This window comes from Onychostoma macrolepis, chromosome 05, assembly GCF_012432095.1.
Source record: "Onychostoma macrolepis isolate SWU-2019 chromosome 05, ASM1243209v1, whole genome shotgun sequence".
Classification (NCBI taxonomy): Eukaryota; Metazoa; Chordata; class Actinopteri; order Cypriniformes; family Cyprinidae; genus Onychostoma; species Onychostoma macrolepis.
In genome coordinates, this window is record NC_081159.1 from 45,686,049 (window position 1) to 45,697,469 (window position 11,421).

The following is an 11,421-nucleotide window of genomic DNA, read 5'->3' on the forward strand; positions in this document are numbered from 1 at the left end:
ATGTGCAAAAATGAGTAAGCAGAATTACAACTGCTGAAAACTGAAGCATGCCCTGCAGCGGCTGCTTTATTGTTTTAAGTTAATTAACCTCTGTATTTTCCCAGCTCAGACTTACAGCTGTTTTCTGCATGAAGTTGAAGTGCGTCTGCCGGCCAGTTTCTTCTCTTTATCTCACTCAGCGTCTCGTTCCTCTCCTTTAACCCGGTCTGATTCTGCAGAACTAACTTATTTCCACCACAGTGATTTTCATCTTCATTAAACTGCATTCATGCAGCGGTTTGGGGTTAATTTGTTTATTGAGTGGAAATAAAACCGCCTCCTCAAACAGCTCGGTGCCACCAGCGAGAAACTGTTCTCCAGAAAGACTCGACCTCCTCGAGGAGGAGGAGCAGAAAATCACTGCATTTGTGTTGGATTGGATTTTAATAGATGATGTTGATGAAACCTACCAGTCACAGAAACCTAACTTAGGTTTTTTTTTTCTCAGCTGCTTACACACATTTTTTAAACTTTGCCTCATTTTTTTCCAAACTTTACACACAAATCCATGAACTGCACACACAAAATGCAAAATGCCTGCATTCAAAATATCACAAACACATCTCAAAAGCATACATTTGTCTTACGCTGCAAACACCTTTGCCATAATATTATATTTTTGTTTATATCATATACACACAGTTATTCAGAACCTAAAGCTCTTCTTTCATGAGTACATTTCTGTACAAGATAGAAAGTAATTGGCAGAGAGATGTTGAAAAATTCACGGTAAACATGACAGCAAAATTGAAACCAAACTTTTTTATTGTAAGCATTTGTGCTTGTGAACACCGTATTACACAGAACAAAAGGAAAGAAACACATCAAGCATGTGTAGTTGTGTAGATGTGTGTTTATAGGCCTGTTCTAAAGCATGATTGGTTGGTGTTTTATGAAACAGAAAACTTAAGTAAAAAAAAAACCCTAGTTAAAGGCTGAGAATTAGTGTCTGGTTTTGCAGATTTGGTGTGTGCTTCTGCTGTTTGAGTGTCAGCTTTCAGAAACTGTGTGACAAGGAAAGATTTTGTGTGTTAACATTCTTATATATATATATATATATATATATATATATATATATATACATAGTGGGTACGGAAAGTATTCAGACCCCGTTAAATTTTTCACTCTTTGTTATATTGCAGCCATTTGCTAAAATCATTTAAGTTATTTTTTTTCCTCATTAATGTACACACAGCACCCCATTTTGACAGAAAAACACAGAATTGTTGACATTTTGCAGATTTATTAAAAAGAAAACTGAAATATCACATGGTCCTAAGTATTCAGACCCTTTGCTGTGACACTCATATATTTAACTCAGGTGCTGTCCATTTCTTCTGATCATCCTTGAGATGGTTCTACACCTTCATTTGAGTCCAGCTGTGTTTGATTATACTGATTGGACTTGATTAGGAAAGCCACACACCTGTCTATATAAGACCTTACAGCTCACAGTGCATGTCAGAGCAAATGAGAATCATGAGGTCAAAGGAACTGCCTGAAGAGCTCAGAGACAGAATTGTGGCAAGGCACAGATCTGGCCAAGGTTACAAAAACATTTCTGCTGCACTTAAGGTTCCTAAGAGCACAGTGGCCTCCATAATCCTTAAATGGAAGACGTTTGGGACGACCAGAACCCTTCCTAGAGCTGGCCGTCCGGCCAAACTGAGCTATCGGGGGAGAAGAGCCTTGGTGAGAGAGGTAAAGAAGAACCCAAAGATCACTGTGGCTGAGCTCCAGAGATGCAGTTGGGAGATGGGAGAAAGTTGTAGAAAGTCAACCATCACTGCAGCCCTCCACCAGTCGGGGCTTTATGGCAGAGTGGCCCGACGGAAGCCTCTCCTCAGTGCAAGACACATGAAAGCCCGCATGGAGGACTCCAAGATGGTGAGAAATAAGATTCTCTGGTCTGATGAGACCAAGATAGAACTTTTTGGCCTTAATTCTAAGCGGTATGTGTGGAGAAAACCAGGCACTGCTCATCACCTGTCCAATAGACCCTTTTTGCGCCGACGTCACGATTACGTCACATCGCTAGCTGGAGGGAGAACTGGAGGCGGCCCATTCAAACCAGTGCAGATTCGGCTACATAAGGAGCTTAAAATATCATCTTGTTGTGATGTTGGATGCAAGAATCGACGTAGTACAGGCTCCAATTTGAAATTTTAAGGCATACCTGCTGCCACTCCCAGACAAAAAACCGATGACAGCTGTGTTTAAACGAGATAAAACGAGTGGACTGGACAGAAACAATCGTTAAAAATGCTCGCGTTTGCAGCACACACTTCTTATCAGAAAAGGTTAAATAAAGTATTGTCTTTTGTTGTTATGGATTATGGTTTGTGTTACGTGTCTAAAGATTTCTTATGTATCTCACAACTATGAAATAATGTCTGTATGCAAAACAACAAACTGACTGTATATGCTTAATCATCTGTAATATACATTGTTGTGATTGATAGTGGCTGGACTTTCTAAGAACTTAGTAAGAGATAATAATCAAATACAGAAAGTTCAAAATTAATTTCTGGAATTTTTATTTCTAGAAACTATTCACATCTTCCTTTAAATGTACTGTATGTAAAGTATTGTAAACTTAACTTACATAATTTACAGGATGTATATACTTTAAAATAACTATTTGGCCATGATACATACATCTTCAAATAATATATCATCACATTGAATGTTTAACTTTTTGTATTTTGGCCCAGTTCACTCTCACGTAACGTTAGCTGTAAAAATAGCCTGCTGAAGTTGAAATATATGTACATCTATCTTCATGACTAGATAGACACAGGTGAGTTTCTCTTTACTACTTGTTAGGTTTCTCTAACGTTATGTGCGACTTGAGTCACTCAATCGGAGTTAATCCTGTCAGATCATCCATCCATGAGCATAGGGTCGGCCAATCTGACTTTGTCCGTTAAAGTTAACTCATTTAAATAACAATCATGGTCCTGCACAGTGAGTGACCTTACATATGCAGGTAAAATTGGATTTTCTCCAGCCATTGTTAAAAAAACAAGGTAAACAAACTTCATAGCTAGCGTTAGTGAAGCGGTCAGTGGAATCTTTCTGCCTCCAGCTAAGCCCCGCCCACAGAAAAACGTCACAATGTTTACTAACAGAAAAAGGGTCTATACAGTCCCAACAGTGAAGCATGGTGGTGGCAGCATCATGCTGTGGGGGTGTTTTTCAGCTGCAGGGACAGGACGACTGGTTGCAATCGAGGGAAAGATGAATGCGGCCAAGTACAGGGATATCCTGGACGAAAACCTTCTCCAGAGTGCTGAGGACCTCAGACTGGGCCGAAGGTTTACCTTCCAACAAGACAATGACCCTAAGCACACAGCTAAAATAACGAAGGATGGCTTCACAACAACTCTGTGACTGTTCTTGAATGGCCAGCCAGAGCCCTGACTTAAACCCAATCGAGCATCTCTGGAGAGACCTAAAAATGGCTGTCCACCAACGTTTACCATCCAACCTGACAGAACTGGAGAGGATCTGCAAGGAGGAATGGCAGAGGATCCCCAAATCCAGGTGTGAAAAACTTGTTGCATCTTTCCCAAAAAGACTCATGGCTGTATTAGATCAAAAGGGTGCTTCTACTAAATACTGAGCAAAGGGTCTGAATACTTAGGACCATGCGATATTTCAGTTTTTCTTTTTTAATAAATCTGCAAAAATGTCAACAATTCTGTGTTTTTCTGTCAATATGGGGTGCTGTGTGTAAAAAAAATGAACTTAAATTATTTTAGCAAATGGCTGCAATATAACAAAGAGTGAAACATTTAAGGGGGTCTGAATACTTTCCGTACCCACTGTATATATAAGATTGTTTTCAGTGATGGGTAGCCTTACGAAAAAGAAGTTTATTCAAGTATACTTCTTTTAAACCAAAAAAAAAAAAAAAAATAGGAAAGTGTACTTTTATTCTACTTTTTATGTACTTCTCAGAAATATACTTAAAATTACATTTAAGTATACTTGACTTAGAAAAAGTCTAAATATATGTGCTCCTAGAATCCGTGTTTTCATTGTTATATGGTAGGGGGCGCTAGTACACATCTTTACAGAATTTCCAAAAAACACAAGTGAAGAAGAAACTGAAACAACAGATGCTTCCACGTGTAATTTAACATGATCATCAGACATAAAACAGCATCAAAACATGGAATAAAATATCACCAATGAAGAGGTAATAATGACATTTTGATTATCATTCTGAATCCAATTCATAGTCTTTTTTCAGCTTTTTGTTCAAAATGTTGTTTATTTCTTTATTTTTTATTTATGAAACTTACCCACATTCAAGTGTTTAAAAAAAGAATGCAAGAATCTAGAATAAAATGTTTTTGTTTACAAGCAGATACCCTGTTCTTTCTTTTGATGTTTTGTATGTTCAGATATTCATATAACAAAATATATACAAATTAATACCTAAATACGGACACAGTATACTTGAAGTATGATGTAAAGTTCACTTAAAAAAAAATAAAAAAAACGAGTATAAAACTGCTAAACTAGTTGTTTACTGAGACTATACTTCAAAGTGTACTAAAAATGCTACTATAAGTATTTAATTAGTAAACTATCAGTATACCTTTAAGTTCACTTTTAGTATAGTTGCAGTACAAGATAAAAACATTGATGTAAACTAGTTGTGTACTCAAAGTTTACTACTGTTATACTTAAAGTATACTTAAAAGTATACTTTTATATACTAGAAAGTGGGCCAATTTAGTCCCAAGGAGTACTGAAATAGTACACTTACAAGTATACTACAAGTACACTGATATTTTTATACTTACTACATAAAGTATACTTAAAAATATACTTGAACTTTGCTTAAGTACACTTAATAAAATAAACTTGAAGTATACTACTTTTTGGTAAGGGTAGGTTTGGTGTAGATCATATCTTTGTGGGATCCGATTTAAAGACTCCACAAAGACAAACTTTCCTTATTTTACTGTCTTTGTGTGGTCTTTTGGTCCTCATGAAGTTGAAAAACAGCTTCTCACACACACACACACACACACACACTTTCCCTGAGATCAGTCGACATCATCCCATGACAGAACAACACTCACTGACAATAAAACACACATGTAGTATAGTGTTTGTGAGTTTTATAGTGTGTGTGTGTATGTGTGAGAGAGAGTGTGTGTTGATCTCCAGGGCTCTGACGGCAGCAGCGGCAGCAGTGAGCTCTCTGATTGGCTGATTGTGTTCAGCGAGTGGGAGACTGACTCATCATAGGTGGGCTGAACAAACGCTGACGCAGAGAGAGAGAGAGCAAGAGAGAGAGAGAGAGAGAGAGAGAGAGAGAGAGAGAGACATCCACACTGAGCTCCGGCTCGTTTTATCTGACATTTAGATCCTCCTCTCCTAAAATACAGCGAGGATGTGGACATACACCGATACATGCGGAAAAACCTGCTGCCTTCATATGAGCCCGATGGGTGACTGAAAAACAAGATCAGTGTGTGTGTGTGTGTGTGTGTGTGTCGTGAGCTGAACGTGTCAGTTCTGGTATAATTTACTCTATTCATGAAGTTCCAACCCATATGACTTCTTCTTTCTTCAGTGAAGCACAAAATCAGAAGTTCAGCAGAACTTTCACGCTGCTCTTTTCCATAGAGGGAAATCAGAATGACGAAAAACATAGTCTGTTCATCATAGTCTGTGGCATTGGACCGGTTTTATTTGTGCAGCCAGTAAAGGACTGCAGCTGGTCAGAGACTGGTTTCAATGAGTGAGGAGCGTTTCCTCTGGCTCTGTGGGTCAGGAACTGACTCAGTCGCTGGTTCATGTCAGGTATGTGAGGAAATACGTGAGGTCAACCACAGCGAGAGCTCTAACTGCCCTCGGGAAATAGAAATGTGTGCAGAATTCCGGATCTTTCTCTCTGTTCAGTGTCGATTACTTCTGCAGGTGAAGCAGACGAACCGGATTTGAAGTGTTTATATGTGAAGGTCAAACTGAGCAACTTCTGCTTGTCATCGCTGCAGATTCACCAGGAAAAGTTCTGCCACATGAACATGAAAATCATCGGGGCCTGTGCGAGTCTTTGTTTTAGATAAATAATCAAATCAAAAATCCTTTATCGTAAAGACAGAAGCACAAACACACTTTACTAACAAAACGTTCATTTAGACAGGTTTGTTTGGTTTGGGTTCAGGTTGAAATTACTGCACCGTAAAGTGTGATATAAAAAAACAAAGTTGAAGACAGTCGGTATTTTAAACAGACACTTGGTCTAAAGATTGATGTTCAGGCACTTTTTGAAGTACTTTTGTGCATGAATTGGCCGAGAGACGGGTTGCGAGGCAGAGGCAGATGTGTTTGCATCGCACCCGATGATTGACGTGGTTTCTCTGCGTGATTCAGTGAGTGGTTCATGTCCAGAATAGTTTTCCTGGTGAATCCAGCACGGCATATGGACGGGCATCTGCAGGTGTGCGTCACGCTGTTGCCACGGCAACGCCTCCAGAAACCAGCTCTAACGAGGCTCCCAGACGAGGAACTAGTTACTGACCAGCGTGAGCTCCAGTCAACCTTGATTAAACTGGACAAAACGGGTAGTGATGCTCCATATCCATCTGTGAACACAGTCATGTTATGAACATATGTGACTTGTGCTGGCAAAATGAGTCACAATGAGCAAATTTAAAAAAATAAGTTATTTTTAGTTTCACGTTCTCTATCAAAAGACCTTCAAAATGATGTATGATTTGACGAAAAATGACTGCGCTACAGCCGTTTAAAGGCTATAGAATCAGCAAAGTTAATTTTGAGAAAAATCGAGTTAAAGTTTTCTGAAGATTGCAAAGTGAAATCACAGAGCAACGTTGCATCTTTTCCTCCAGTTCTTTTCTTAAAAATTATTACTAAATTAATATTCACAATATAGCTATTTTTTATTTTATTTTGTTAAAGGGGTGGTTGATTGCGATTTCACTTTTTTAACGTTAGTTAGTGTGTAATGTTGCTGTTTGAGCATAAACAATATCTGCAAAGTTGCGGCGCTGAAAGTTCAATGCAAACGGAGATATCGTCTTTTAAAATTCTGGCATTTTAATGCCTACAAAATGACTGGTAAGGGACTACAATGAGTTACTTCCCAGGTCTGTTACGTCACGAACCCAGATAAACCCCGCCTCCGGTAACATGCTACAAAGGGGGCGAGGCCATGCTGCGCTGCTTTAGAGAAGAGGAAGAGAAAACTAGGGGTGCACATAAAAATCTATTCATATATGAATCGCGATTCTGTCTTCTAGCGATTCTAATGGATTCACAAGTTTCAAAATCATGTTCTAAATCAGCGGTTCTCAATCCTGTTCCTCGCGTCCCCTGCTCTGCACACGCTCTGCATCTCTCTCTCTCTCTCTCTCCAACAATTAAATGTTCCATTTATACACTTATTTTCACACAGCTATGACAAGCGTTAAACATGGACATGCATGTGGTTGCTGTACTGTATTAAAGCTTTAATCAGGATAAAACCGTATATTAACAGCTAACAGAAGCAGTAGCACTTACAAATAACAGCATATCTAAAAGTATGAGAAAACAACAAACAAAAAACATACCATTAAGAGCCGTGCTTGCACAGGTTCTGCGTGATCCTCTTCACTAATATCCTCTGCGTCTCAATCGGGCTCAAATTGATAAGCAATATTGACCACGCCATTGTTTACAATACAACCGGAGCACATGTCGCTGAGCTGAGGGGCGGGACGTTTAGATGCGCACTAGAGGCGGTTTAGCCAATCACAACACACTGGACCAGCTAACCAATCTGAGCCCGTTGCGTATTTCTGAGGGAGGGACTTCATAAAACCAGGAAATGATAAGTGCGTTTAGAGGAGAAGGGACAGAGCGGTGTGGAATAAAGGTAAATTATGTGAAAAATAATGCATTTTTGAAAAATGAAGCATTAACACGTTAGACTACACCCCATAAAACACATTCAAGCCTAGAAAAAAAACAGTCAACCACCCCTTTAAAAAAACAACAGTAGAACAAATATAAGAAAGAAACAAATAATGCATTACCCTTTTCATGTCACATCTAAACAAAAGCATTCAACTAAGAAAAGCAAATAATTAAATGTAAAAATCCCTTCAGTGTATTCATTACAAATAAATGGGTTATTAAAACTACAGAAGCAGTTCAATCAAGAGCAGCGAGTGATTCCCTCTTTTCTTTTACTGTTAGACAGACGCCCTGTATATATCAAGACCTACTGTAATGCATGGATCTAATATAATGTTACACATCAGATGCTTTTCCCCAACAGTTCTCCAAACAATTCACTTAAGACAGAACAGATTATGTTTGCGTGCAGCATAAATGGTTGCCCACTGCTCCGGGTGTGTGTTCACGGTGTGTGTGTGCACTCTGGATGGGTTAAATGCAGAGCACGAATTCCAAGTATGGGTCACCATACTTGGCCACATGTCACGTCACTTCACTTCGTCACTTATGTGTGCGCTTCGGATGACAGTCAGCGCGAGAAGTGAGCGGAGAAAAGGTACTCCTCTCAGAAAACGTACAAATAAAGATAGTTTTGTTTAATTACTATTTGGAGCATTAGGATGGCTATATGAGGGCTTAATGAACTCGTTTTTGTGAAAACCTCAAATTCAACTAAAATCGACATTTTTCACTTTTGTTGCGTGTAGCTCAAAATTAGCCGAGTTCATTAAGCCCTCATATAGCCATCCTAATGAACAGTGATTTACAACCAGAAAACACTGAGTTAGTGTTCATTCTGCGATATCCGGCTGGATGTACAATATTATTCTTATATAATTCCTCTATATTTTGTCACCATTTACAGAGTAACCTGCTAAGATTGTCATATCCAGTGACCAGTTCTTCCTCTGAACTGTCATTCTGTCCGCCTGGAAACTCTTAGAAGTTGCGTCGTTCCAGACGGTCAGATTAGACCTGGTTAACATTTTATTCTGATAGTCCAGATTAGTCATTCTAATAACTATAAGTAACTGTGCAGCTCCATGTCAACTAGAAGTCAATAGAGTATCAGTAGATTTTCTTTTGATGGACATTCACCTGACTATAAGTCATGTCAACTTATTCTACTAACCCTAACCTAACATTCTACTAATACTCTAATGAGAGTTGAACCCCGGTAACAAATTTAGATTATAAAAATGTTGTGGGAACAATGTTTTTGAGTGTTTCTAAAACGTTAAGATGTCTAGTTTTCTTGTGGTGATTCTAACTTTATTTAAAATGTTTCTTACTACGGTCTACTAATTTTATTGTTTAGACTTTATTTTAAGGTCCAATTCTCGCTATTAACAAACCATTAACTACGACTTTTGCCTCAATACAATTTGCTGCTTATTAATAGTTAGTAAGGTAGTTGTTAAGTTTAGGTATTGAGTAGGATTGGGGATGTAGAATATGGTAGAATATGGTCATGCAGAGTAAACAAATAAGAAATAAAGAACTAATAAACAGCCAATATGTTAATAATAGGCATGCTTAAGCAACGAGTTAATAGTGAGAATTGGTCCCTATACTAAAGTGTTACCATTTTATTTTTGTTTATTTTATGTTTATTTTTAATATTCTAAGAATGTTAAGATTGACAGTTTTCTTCTCATGGTTAAAACATTATTTAAAGGTCTTAAAAAGGTTTCTTAGAATGTTCAAATACAAATGACATCATGAGGACGCTCCGAGAATGTTGTTCTGAGAACACTTCCTCTCAACGTTTTGAAAACGTATATGAAACATTTATAAAGTTATGAGAATGTTCCATACACATTGCTTCAAGAATGTTTTGTCCTAACATTTATATGTTTTTATTTTAACAAGCTTTAGTAGAATGTTCCCTGTTAGCTGGGTGCTTGAAAATGAATGAGAGTAAGTTGGCCTGTAGTTGTAAAGTTATGTCTGTAGTGGAGTATGGAAATAAAGCGTGACTCTGTTTTGTGGCCAGTCCACATCAGACACTCAGTGGAGGGTTTGTGGTCAGTCTGTCTGAGAGTAATCAGTCCTGTGTCTCATATATGATGTAAAGCGCAGCTAATGGAGAAGCGCCTCAGGCCTGTCACGCCGTGACATTTACGCTGATGCGGCGTTGCGTAAATAAACCTGGTCAGATCCAGCAGCGACGTTAGGCCGTAGTGAGCGGTTTCTGCAGGTTTGCTCAAGGTCAGACGCACCTGCGCTGCTCCACATTAGCGGTGACGCGCACGCTAACGGGAAACGCGACGAGCCCTACAGGCCTCATTATGTGCATTAACCTTTAGTTTTAAATCCAGGAATGTCGTGTTATTTTGTGTCCAGCCCTGCAGGAACGCATTATCACAGAACGCTCCGGCGATGGAGAGATGGTTTAATGCAGCACGCAAGAATAATGTTTAAAGTTGTGATTTACAAAGAGCTGAAATACTACAAGTGTTGTTTGTTTGATGATATTCATCATCCATTATTGTGGATAATGATGGTAAAATGCTTTTTTTTTGGAGTCAAGTCACATTTGTGACCCTGGACCGTAAAACCAGTCATAAGGGTCCATTTTTTGAAATTGAGATTTATATAGAATAATAGAGAATAAATCAGCTTTCCATTGATGTATGGTTTGTTAGGATCGGACAATATTTGTCTGAGATACAACTACTTGAAAATCTGGAATCTGAGGGTGCAAAAAAATCTAAATATTGAGAAAATCACCTTTAGATTTTTGTCCAAATGAAGTTCTTAGCAATGCATATTACTAATCAAAAAATAATATCCTAATGATTTTTGTCATAAAAGAAAAATGGATAATTGTGACCCATACAATGTATTGTTGGTTATTGCTAAAAATATACCTGTGCTGCTTATGACTGCTTTTGTGCTCCAGGCTCCAGGCCATTTATTTCAATAGTGGTTTACAGTACAGATGATTTCAAAGCAGCTTCACAGTAATAAACAGAAAAATGACTGTTACAAGTGTTAATGTTTGCAAAATTCATAAATTATAAAACAAGAGCAATTCGGTGATAACCCTGCAAATAAACAAGCCTGCACTGGCCCTTTACGGGCCCACTTAGGGCTAGCCTAAGGGCCCCCAGTGGGCTGCCAGCACAGGGCCCCTGAGCTGCTCATTGGCAAAATCTTGACCCCTTAGTGCTGGCCCTCACTAGGCCCACACAGGACCCGCACTATTAATCTACAACACTGGTCTCAAACTCAGTTCCTGGAGGGCCACAGCTCTGCACAGTTTAGCTCCAACCCTCATCAAACACACCTGATCCAGCTAATCAAGCTCTTCAGGATCACTAGAAACTTCCAAGCAGGTGTGATTTGGAGCTAAACTGCAGAGCTGCAGCCCTCCAGGAATTGAGTTTG